This window comes from Setaria viridis, chromosome 1, assembly GCF_005286985.2.
Source record: "Setaria viridis chromosome 1, Setaria_viridis_v4.0, whole genome shotgun sequence".
NCBI classification, from domain to species: domain Eukaryota; kingdom Viridiplantae; phylum Streptophyta; class Magnoliopsida; order Poales; family Poaceae; genus Setaria; species Setaria viridis.
In genome coordinates, this window is record NC_048263.2 from 14,263,175 (window position 1) to 14,275,602 (window position 12,428).

Consider the following 12,428-nt stretch of genomic DNA (forward strand, 5'->3'; position numbering starts at 1 on the left):
GTACGGTATCGTCTACGGAGTACTTGTGAAATCTATTTGGCTATATACTATGCTTATGAATGCATCTAATGCCAACGTGAATGGCTTGATGATGCCTAGATCAAGGTAATGCATACGCTAAACGCATTCAGTGTTACATGCAGCTAGTGTCTGCTGCGATCAAAAAAGTTATCTGATCTTCTCTTGTTTGCTTCTAGTATTAAATTCGTACATTTTTTAGTAGAGTACGACTACATACTTGTTTACAGAAGTATGCATACATACATGTCTGAGTTGATCTGAGTATGAGTACATACGCATCTATCCGGAGAAGTATGCATACATACACATCTAAGTTGAGTATCAGTACATACATATTTTTGTTTAAGAGGAGTATGACATACTGTTCCGTTCCAAATTATAGTTTATTTTGACTTTTCTAAATACATAGATTTTATTATGTATGTAGACTTAATTTATATCTAGGTGCATAACAAAAAAATCAAATTCGAAAAGAGGGAGTACATCAGAAGGTCTATTTTAACACGTATAAGTACATAATCCAGAAATAAGTATGAATGAATGCATACGTCATACTTGGTTCACGGAACGAGAGTATACTTCGAAGGAAAAAATTCATTTTACTCCGCTCATCTATTCACTTTATCCCTTAACCTCTGAATAAAATTGACTCACTATTTACACCCCCGAACTATTTCATTTGGTCCAGTCTACCTCTAATTAGATTTCTCTTTTTTGATTCTTCCTATACAAGTTGAATTTTAATCTCAGATTTTTTCACTTGACTTGTAACACAATGGTCTACGTTAGAAAAATACTTTAGAAATTATTCATGATTATTTTTCGTACAATTTTGTATATCCAAGATCATTTCGTATTAAATATTTCTAACCTATAAAAATAATATGAAAATTCTTATTGTAAATTTTTAACATAAGGCATCATGTTTTGTATCTGCTCACAAAATTTGAACTCAAAATTCAACTTATACACACTACTGGACAATGCAGCATTGGTCCCAAAGCTCAGTATTGGTTGCGTCTTGACCCGGTAATAATGTGAGCATTAGTATCGGGCCTAACGGCTAGTCCCTGAAGAGCCTCCCGTGAGGGCCTTTAGTACTGGGTGGAGACTTCACCCGGTACTAAAGATTGCCAATTAGTACCGATTGAAGTCTCCAACTGGTACTAATGTGCCTAAGGCCTTTAGTACTGGGTGGAGGCTTCACCCGGTACTAAATGGCAACCTCACCTCACGCGTCAGCTACCCCTTCTCCCTCTCTCACCATGCTCACCCTCCTCCCCACACTTATCCGCTCATCCCCTCATCCTCTCACCCGCGCCTCTCTCATCTCCCCGTCGAATCCCTATCTCTCCCCCGCTGAATCCCCTCCCTCTCCTCCACAGATCCCAAAATTAAAACAGTGAAGGATTGCAAGTTTATAGGATTTATAGGATCCGCTCAAAGAGTTTATAGGATTGCAGGTGAACTAATTTACTATTTTTTTTAGCTTTTCTGGACTATAGAAAAATTAAAACAGCGAAGGATTGGAAGACTCTCACCGATAAACCTTGCTCTGATTACCAACTAATGTGAACCCGTTGGATTGAATCTCAATCTTTCGATGAGAAGGGAAGGGATAACTCAATTGGTGGATGGAGACGACGTTCACGGTCCAACCACAGCCTTCCAAGGACACTGCGCCTTAGCAACCGATGCACCACCTCCAATGGCTGTCGCGATCTTGTGGAGCGTGCTGCCCGGCTACTAGGACACTCGTCCTGCAAGCAATCGAAGAACTAGCAAGAACAAGTATAACAAGTATTGAATTACTAGATGTATATGAAAGTTTCAAATTCAATCTCAATTATGGTGAGGTTCCGCAGATAAGAAGACGGGTGGCTGATCCAGCACGCACGCTTACAAGCAAGTAGCAAAAGCTAAACTTAATCTAAACAAAACCCGAGTGTTCCTGGTGGCGGCTAAGGGGTATAAGAATATGGGAGGACGACCACAAGGGTGTTGGGGTCATGCTCCAACCCTAGGACGCATTCCTGATGGACCCAACTTGATACACGACCCATTGGGCCAAAATAAGGCGACACAACTTCTCGGATAGAAAAAACTCTTGGTAATAATTTGATCATTGCGACCGTCTCAAAATATATATGGATATGAATCCAGATCCATATGAAAATAGACTTCATAAGGATTTCATGAAGTACATGAATGCCCCAATCTGAGTCCGTATGCAACCGTGGTGACCATCACAAGTTGGTATTATTCTGCAATCCGAATCCAGCCTGCGCGAATCCTTTTCCCTTTCAGTCTTCTCCTTGGTTCCTAAGCAAAATAAGAGTGCACGTATCTCCATGGTCTAAATATGATGGATATGAACTCAAGAGTGTACTCACCTAATGGTTGAGTTGACGAGTACGAGCGCGAATAATGGGACCAGAAATTGGTAGTTGTGTCAGCGTGGATGTATCGTTGGTGTTGATGTCCTCATCATCCCTTTCCTGCTGTGCAATGCCGCCGCCGCCACACGTGCGCCTCCTGACATCGGTCGCCCCTATCTCCCCACATGGACACCTCCCCCTCCCTGCCTTCGTCGCCAAGCAAGCCACCGCCCTTATCTTCCCCCTCCAGTGATGTGTTCTCCCCACTGGCCTCCCACCCACCAATAAATAGCAGCTCCCGACCACTCCCTAGCTCCCCACAACCGCTGGCCAAGCCCGAGCACACCCCTCCCTGCGGCCACACCGCTCCCACCTTCCTCCCCTCTCCCCAACCCCACCAGGAGGCTCCCCGCAAGCTCCTCTTTTCCCTGGTCCACTCCCCAGGGCTAGCGGCGACCGAGAGCGCCGTTCCAGTGAGCTCACGATGCTCCGCCCGACGGCGCCGCCCGACAGCCCCGACGCCACACGGCTGCGCTATCAACCCCCCATCCCACCTCCGTCAACCTCTCTCTCACCCACTTGACCTAACACGCGAGCCCAGCGGTTAACGTCGTTTGCCGCCGCCACACCCCTCGCACGTGGACGCGGTCCACTGGGTCGCACGGCCAGCCCACACTGGTCCACGGCGTCCACCGAGCTGGCACACAGCACAGTGCGTCGGGCGGTCCCCACCCCTTGCGCCAGCTAGCGTAAAAACGCTAGGTGCACCCAGGTAAGGGTACACCCATTTCTACTTAGAGCCCTTCCTTAATCTCAAAAATTCCGCAAAAATTTCCAAAAATATGTGGCGGATCCACTTCGGATTAGCTTGATTAAACATGGTTAAGTCGCCTAACATGAGACACCCATGTCTTAGCCAAGTTAACACGAAGTGCCGTCGGATTTCATCCGATTTAACCACTTGAACAGGACCATTTAGTAAACCCACACGAAGGTGAGCGGTTCCAGCGAATACAACAAGTCCACCGAATTAACAAATTACCCATTTAGTTTGGTCATAAAACACACATCAGAGTTTTACAAGGTTCAAAAGAAAACAACAGAAGGTAAAACAGCAAGCGGAAGCTAAACGCAGGGGTCGAACGTTCTTGGTGGGGCCAGCCAAGACGTCAGTGATCCCTTTCCTCGCCGTCCGAGGAGGGATCTGTGGCGGAACCGCCCAACTTAAGCTGGCTTAAGTGCGCCTAATCGCTGTCGGAACAGCAATTATCCGAAACGCACCTAAAACAGCATAAGTCCGGTAGTCCGTCGAGTGTCCCGAGGACTCCTCGAAGGATCCACGATGTGTTTCATAGCCATACATCAGGGTAATATCCGCGATGGGATAACATCAACAAATATTACATTTTTAAAGACATAACAAAGGTACGCTATATTACAACCATAGTTTGAAACAAACTTAATAGTGCAGGTTAGCGTGGTTCTAAGAATTTTTAAACATGAACCAGTCCGGAAGAAAAAGATAAACTTCTAAGTTTTATTCTAGAGTATCATGAGACTCATAAGATACTCTAGATCTTCAGAGCTTCCTCTTCGGTGAGTCCCTGCTGGGTTTCTGAAAACAACAACAAGGGATCCCCTGAGTACGAAGTACTCAGCAAGTCTTACCCGACTAACCAATATAATAGCTTTCTTTGGAAGGGTATGCTTAGCTTTTTGGTGTACTTGGCTAATGCAATTTTTGCCGAAAAAGCTTACTACAAGTGATACCTTAGTTTTATCTTTTATTTGGGTTAAGTTGTTACCTAACCATTCTAAATGATAGCAGAAGTAAAAACAACCACAGCTGTTAAGTCATACATTACTTGACAACAGGAGATTTTTATATTGCATGAATTGATACTACGATGCTCAACAGTGATCAAGTGCATTCATAACCGAGAATTGCGGCGATCCGGATCTAATTACATCCTGCAGGAGAGTACCCTGATCACCAGCATTATACGACTGTTCCGGTCGTATCTCACAACCTCTCGATTAGCAAAGTCAATGATTAGGAATACAACTACCCGGACCCAGGGATGCACCCCCACATGGGACCCCACGTCTAGCCTGATCTCCATGTGAGTTTCAGGCTACACCCCTGCCAATCTCCAGCACGTCAAATGCGGGTACGAAGCATTCCTGATCATAGAATTTACTAACCTACTGGGCTTTACTGGTCCCATACCCAGTAAGTGATCAGATGTTATCACTTGATCAGCAGTTAAGGCATGAATCGGGCCTTAACCAAATTAATCTAGCAGACAGAACTACATCTCTAGCTTCTGTCCGTATTCATATCCCAAACTATCCTTCATAAGCAACATGTATGACTTAAGAGTTTTCCTTAAGGTTGGTAAACCAATCATGTAAGCAAGTAAGCAATTCTAGACTTGGGTAGTTTCTAGGATTTGAACAAGTGGCAAAGATGTCCTTAAATCAAGGCATGATCATACACAAGAATAGGTTTCATCCAACTCCTAGACTTAGTGCATGCAATAAACAAATAACCTATAACTAGTCACATGAAATAACGACTCTAAAATAGATAGGTATAAATGCACCGGGGCTTGCCTGGGATCAACAAAGGTTAGTTCTTCGGAAAACTTCTTTATTAAAAGAGGCACTCCACATTTCGCGAATGCTGTCCATCTCCAGCTGAATTCCATGAATTCCCACTTCAGGAGTTGTGTCGTCTACGATTCAGTATATGCAAGAGTTACAGATGCAAACTTTTGAATACAAGACTATACAATCTTCCTTCATGATAAAGTTGCAAGCCAACAAGGACTATACAATTTATCATGATAAAGTTGCAAGCCAACACACAAAAAAAAACCCTAAAGATTAGCCCACCATTTTTATTTCCTTTACTAAACCTACCTTAGACTTCTTCTTTTATTTTTAAAAGCATTATAATAATTTTCTAATCTCAAAAACCTAATTCCTATGAATTAATAATAATTTGTGGATAATAAAGCATTTTTCAAGTTTTATACATTTAATAAAGTTTAAGCATTTATTTAAATACCTTACATAAAAAGGCATTAAATAAATACCTAAATTTTTATTATTTTTCCTAGGGTTTAAGAATTTTAATGCATAAAGGAAAATAAAACAATCCTAATAAAATTGGTTTCACTAATTTTGGGCACTTCTAAAATTTCCTGGAATTTAAATGGTGAAAACCCTATTTAATCTATTTATCTAATAAAAGAAAACCTAAAGTTTAAATAAAACCCCCGGCCCAAACTTTTCTCACCCGACTTGCTTCTACCCACTATCACTTCCACCTAGGGCCCATCCGTTCTCTTATTCTCCTCCCTTTCTTCTTTACTGACAAGTGGGGCCCACGGCCGAAATCTTCCCTTGGGCCGAAAAGTGGCCCGTCAACTTTAACCTTCCACGTGTGGCCTTTTTGCGGCAGCCTTCTCTTTGGGCCGGCTTCTCCTCCTCTCCTTTTTCTCAATCTTCGGCCGGCCCACATTCTCCTTTTTTTTTTTCCACTCGACCGGCCTGCGGATCCGGCCCATGGCTGTTCTTTTACTCACCGGCCCCCTTTTCCTTTTCTACTCCACCCGGGCCGCACAGCTCACTTTCCTTTTAAACCAACAGTCGGCCCACTAGCTCTCCCTTCTTCTTTTAGGCCGCGCGGGCTAACTGGGTTGTCGCCTCCTCTTGGCCCAAGACGGCGCTGGCCCTCTTTTCTTTTTCTTCTACTCCCACCTGAGCCTCATGGCCCATTTCCTTTCCAAACCAGCAAACGGCCCACCGGCCTTTCCCTTTTCTTCTTTTACTTGCGCAGGTCAGCTGGGCCGTCGTCTCTCTCTCGGCCCAAAACGGCGGCTGGCCTGCTCCTCTTTCTCTTAAAACACCGCGCGGGCCAGCTGGGCCGCGCCTTTCCCTGGCCCAAAAACGGTGGCCGGCTCTTATTCTTCTCTTCCCCTTCCTCCTGTGCGCATGGCGTCTCCCTCCCTGCGCCTAAACAGGGGCGCGCGGGACCGACGGGGGCTCGCCGGCTGGCGGCTTGACACACCCGTGGGCGGCGGCGGCGCTCCGGGAGGTGGCCGGAGGTGGCCCCTCCACGGCGGCGGCGGCTTGACCGGCTGCCGGCCATGGCGACGCACGAAGGCGGCGCAAGCAGCTCTCTAGACTCCCCCAACAGCTCCCACACCTTCGCAGGACGCCCCTAAGCCCGTTGATTGAAAAGAAACAGTCGATTTAGAAGCTCACCTTGTGGATTGGGTGACGGCGGCCGGCGGACAGTAACGGCGGCGATTCGAAGCTTGCCGGCAGGGAGACGAGCAACGGTTAGGCTTGGGCGTCGTGGTGGGGCGAGTGGAGCTACTTGCTGGCGGTGACGCGAAGGGCAACGGCGGCATGGGTGTTGGCCGGTGCTGGCGCTAGCTCGCTCGAGCTTTGTTCGTCACGGTGAAATCCAACGGGATAAACGGATAGGCACAGAAGCTTGATTTATCCAAATTGGTACCGTTTGCATGCCATCCACCTCGACTTGTGGCAGATGCATGTAGATGCAACCGTGGATTAACTTGTTGCGCTGGCCGATGCTTCGAGATGCCAGTGACGATACGGCTCTGCCTGTCGCCTCTGTTCTTATTTCTTCCTTTCAAAGCAATCTGTTCATCCCTCCCTTGCTCAAGATATTCCATCTCAACTCGTAGAACTCCCTTAAGCAAACTTGTAGAATGATCCGAGAACTTCAATTGATAGATTGGCCTTTACCCGAGATGAGCACCCTAACACCGAGTTTTTGGAGCTCCAAGTTCGGCCTGAACCTCCTGTAACTGAACCTTGTCGATTCAGTTTCGACAGTCTGCAGATGTGGTTATTTACCCTTCTTTGGCACAAATTTCAGTAGTCCAATTGTATTCCATATAGGACAACTACTCCCTATTTGTGTTATACAACTAATAAGGATTCCATTTTGCACCAGAAACTATATAACCTTTGCACTGGATTTTTCTGAAATTCGCTCCAAACATCGCTAGTTAACACTGTTTTCAGACTTAGATTTTATGCAGCTTCGAGAGTTGGCCGAAATAGCTAGAGTGCTGACTTTGAGCTTTGATTTAAATTTGATTCTTTTGATATCTCTGAGCAACAACACCTTATTAAACATGTCCAAGGATCATACTTCACCGCTGTCTAGTTGCCTTTGCTCACTTACTTGAAAAATTGGGCAGAATTCGGTTTCAAAAATAGATACTCATCCTGTTTTCCAGACTTAGAATTAATTCGGCAAGGAGCTCGAAATCTGCTCAATTGCTGACTTTTGGCTCCAATTTGAATTCAAACCTTCCACTTTCTCTGGACAACAACTATTCATTTACCTTCTCCATAGTCCATATTACACTAATGTCCAAAAACATCTGCTCACTTTTAAGGAAATTTCTCCAGAAATTGGTTCTAAAGTCATGTACTCAATACCGTTTCCAGACTTAACCAAATTTCAGCAAAGCTGCCTATTGTGACGAAGTGCCAACTTTAGGCTTCCATTTGAAATAGTTCCCTCTGCTATTCCTGATCAACAACACCCAGATTTAGGAGTCCAAAGTTCATATTTCAACATGGTATAGTTGTCCTGATTTACTTATTTGAGAAATTCATCAAAATTCAATTTCCAAAATGTACTCTGAAGCTATTTTTCTGATTTCCTGTTTTCGTACGGTGAATAGTAAACGTAGCTTTTCATTTCCTTCTCTGATTTCTTTTGAGTCTTTAGGATCAAATATTATTCCAAATTGTTGACCCTTAAGTTCAAATCATCTTTATACTGCTATTCCATATTTTCGCCGAATTTTTCTGAATTTCAAATTCAAAATTCAAATTTCGGCCAATTTTGACCCGAATTTGAGTTTCGGTCAAATTCTTTTTCCTTTCTTCTCGAATTGCTTCCAATTCCTCAAAGTCATTTTGATGACTTAGAATGGCGGGTGTTACAGGATCCCACTCGACCGTCCAACCCGGAGGGAGCTGGGGCGGCCAAGTGCCAACGGAAGAAGGCTCGGGAGCAGCAACTTCACCTGAAAAGAAAAGCCACAACAAGGCTGAGCTACTAAGCTCAACAAGACTTAACCGACAGGAGTAAAGCTACTCCTCCAATTCTAGACATGCAAGGCTTTTTGGCTGAGGGGTTTGTTTGCCAAAAGCACTAGGTAGATCCCTATTTTCAAGTTTTAGCTCAGGTTCTAAGTTCATTATCCGGTCTAAGTTTGCAACCTATTCTGAGCAAACATAGAACCAACCAAAGGGTATATACATCATCAACAAAACCATGTCATCATCAGATTCCTTATTTACTCAGGGTGACATAGCGATCAAGCAGTCTCAAACTGTGAGAGGCAGACGAATCGATTCGAATTTATTAACCATGCATGGCGAACCTAATCTCACGACATCCGTGCACCACGAAGGGTCGCTTCATTTGTCAGCCGTCCCCATCGATCCCTTAGGCACGTGTCAAGTCCAAACTTCCCTTGGCATGCAATGCTCCACAGTCCCGGCCTCTACCGTACTGTGACCGCACTTGCACCCACATGATGCACCATGGGAACCTCGTTCCAGGGACAGCAGGGGTATAAGCCACGCCCTAGTTCAATCAGGTACTAGGCTTCCCCATCCCATACTAGGTATGAGATTAGTACCTTCAAACACTTGATCACGAACACCACCACTGTCGGGCCTTAGCAAGTTTCATAAACAGACGGGGCGATCAACCGACCACCAAAGAGTTACCTCAAACCCTGCCCCGTCCATCGTCCTTATAGTTGTAACAGAAAGGTAGACATCCAACTCCTACAACTCGCGAGTGACAGGAAATCACTCGGCTTTTACCGTCTCCTATTTAAGCAAAGCATCTACTCAGTCCAACAGCTAGTGTTCAGATCATGGGAGCTAAGTCATGCATCTAGGGTTCCAACCAACTCCTATACGTAAATGCACAAGCATGTTTAAGGAAGGCATGCGCAAGTTTGGCAAAACATAGGGGATTCATGCATCCGGGGCTTGCCTTCAAGCGAGAAAGGAGGAAGCTGCTCTTCGGCTTGGGCGGCTTTGGCTTCTGGGGGCAGGAGCTCAGCTACGCCGTTGTCTTCTGGCACCGGGTGCAGCTCGTAGTAGCCGTCGGTGAGACGCAGCTCTACACGAATGCAATGCAAGAGTTAGCATTTAGATGGTTACTTCAACAGCAACACTTGCATGTCTGAGCCCAGAAACTTGCGACAAGTTACAGGAGGGTGGGGAGGTTCAAAGGAGTTGGTGGAAATCAAGAGGTAAGGGTCGGAGGAAAGGAACTTATGATCTGACCCTTAATCTAGAGGATTTGGTGTGCTAGGGGTCCTCAGACTCAACGCTGAAAGGTCCCCAAGTTTTACACATACACCCTTAGTTCGAAGAAAAAGATATAGCCGAGCCCTCGGGCGAGGCGGAAAAGGGTCTGCGGAACAGACAGGGTCGGGCGAGACGGAACCGGGGTCGGGCGGATAAGAGGGGTCGAGCGAAGCGGACAAGGGTCGGCAGAACAGACAGGGTCGGGCGAGACGGAACCGGGGTCGGGCGGATAAGAGGGGTTGGGCGAAGCGGACAAGGGTCGGCAGAACAGACAGGGTCGGGCGAGACCGAAAAGGGGTCGGGCGGACGGAAGGGTCGGACGAGGCGGACAAGGGGTCGGACAAACAGAAGGGTCGGATGAGGCGGAACAGGGGTCGGACGAACGGAAGGGTCGGACGAGGCGGAAAAGGGGTCGGACGAACGGAAGGGTCGGACGAACAGAAGGGTCGGACGAGGCGGAAAAGGGTTGGACGAACAGACAGGGTCGGGCGAGACGGAACAGGGGTCGGGTGGTCAGAAGGGGTCGGACGAGGCGGACAAAGGTCGGCAGCTTACCTTCGGATTACAAGTGAAGTTTGGGGTCGGGAAGGAGCAGACTTGAGCGGAAGGACTGAAGCACTAAGACTTGGGGGGGGGGGGGCGACGTCCGGCGGTGCTCCGGCGGCGGCGGAGCTTCTTGTGGACAACAAGCAGCTTTAGCACAGCGCGGAGGAGCAAGCGGCTGGGTGGATTGGGAAGGGCGGCTGGGGAGCAGAGAGGAGAGTTCCTCAGGAACTTAGGCTGTAGCGCTTTGAGCACGAAGCAGAGGAGCAAGGGAGATGGCAGCTAGGGCAAGGGAAACTCCGGCGGGGCTGGCGCATCCCGTTTTATAGCTGCGCGGAAGAGGGAAGGGGGAGCGGCGCGAAGGCCGGGGAAGAAGCAATGGAGTGCTCTGCCCGGGCGGCGATTGAGCGACGAGGGCGGTGGAGCAGGACTTCGTGGATGACGCCTTCAGCTATTGGGCACTGGAGACGGAGCGGCGCAGGCGGGGACTTGCCGGTGGTTGAGTTTTGGCGGATGTGGACGTCGTCGTGCGGTGGATATGATGGATGTGACAGAGGGAACGACGCTAGAAGCGAGGTTGCTCAGGTGAGAGGTCAGGCGGGCTGCTGCTGCGCGGGCGAGCGCGAAGCAACACTCTGTCGGGGCGCAGATCTGGCAAGGCGGAAAGGAGCTGTCGCGGCCAGGGCCGAGTTGGCGGAGGAGGAATCGTCGCGTAGCGCGGACCTGGGCGGCGCGACTGTGAAGGGGTGACGGAAAAACCGGGAGACATCGGGACTTGCAGCTGGGGGTCCGGCGAGGTGATGATGGGCGCGAGCGACGAGGCGCTGCAGAAAAAGTTGTAGAGGGCTTCCGCTGCAATTGGGGAAAGGGGGCACGGGAATCCACCTGGTCGCGGCCGGTGACGGGGCGGAGCGGCGGGTGTCGGAGGAATTGAGCCACGCGACGGAAAAGCGCTGAAGCGAGCATGCCACTCGAGTGCGTCTGCACCAGGAGATCTGGGAAAAAGATTGCGGGTCGACCGGTCAGTCTCGGTTAGTCCACTACTCAGATTGAAAGGAGGAGGTGTTGTGGGAAGACTTAGAAGATCCGGCGGGGTGGGTTGGGATCGGCGGGGTCGGAATTGGGGAAACGGCAAGGAGGGGTCGGGACCAGACTGGAGGTTGAGCACTTAGGCTTGGGAAAACTAAGACAGGTGATCAAGGGCTCGGGTTAAGATTGACGTGAAGGATTTTTGTCCGAGGCCGTCACAAAATACTACAAAATAATCTAAGACTATCCATGTCCTTCTTTCCAAAAGTTCATCCCATATAAGCCCTTTTCTAAAATATCATCCTCCCGCATAAATAGAAAGCCCTGTATAAGCGTACCCAAAAATTCGTATCTTCCCTATCCATATTCCAAAAACCCTAGGAAAATTTCTAGAAATATCTTGGAGCCACCTAAGTCTATTTCCATGCCCATCCAAGTTATCTTGTCCAGAGTCCGCCCTAGAGGTCTAAGTGAGTCTATCGAACAAGCTCTGACCTCCATTTGCTTGATCTTGTACTGGACCCATCTGTCGCCATATGTGCTATCCCCTAGCACCAGGGCAAGTGGTGTCCATCGTACAAACTCTCCAACTTCCAATTGATATTGGCCGACTACATCAATCTCCATGTGTACTATCCCCTAGTACCAAGACAGATCAACTATCGCACAAGCTCTAAAGTTCCACCCCTAGATAAGGAAACTTGGCCAGCTTCACCCACCGTAGGGTCGAAGCCGAGCTTGTCGTACAAGTTTCCTAGCCTTGGAATCCCTTCACACCACCTAGCACCCGAATCATATTTAGGATCCACTCCAAAACCCAGCCATTATGCTGCCCAATTCAAACCACATACATCAACCCAATCTAGCCGATATGCCACCCAATTGAAACCCTAGATATCATTACAACCAATGCTACCCGTCCAGAACTAGGAAATCCATTAGTAAAAATTCTTTTAGATTCCAACCATTCCATCCATTAATTATTTAGAAATCCCTTACTAAATAATTAATATATTATTCCTCTTTATCTGGGAATTATTCATTAGATATCGGATAATTCCCAAG

At 47.5% G+C, this 12,428-nt stretch overlaps 1 long non-coding RNA gene across 1 annotated transcript; it reads right to left on the reverse strand.

Moving 5' to 3' along the window:
• Positions 1-4,842: 4,842 nt before the first annotated feature.
• LOC140221385 (uncharacterized) lies at positions 4,843-6,974 on the reverse strand. Its single transcript, XR_011897141.1, has 2 exons — positions 6,675-6,974; positions 4,843-5,137 (listed from the first exon to the last, which is right to left on the reverse strand). It is a non-coding gene; the product is annotated as an uncharacterized lncRNA (long non-coding RNA).
• Between the last annotated feature and the right edge of the window lie 5,454 nt (positions 6,975-12,428).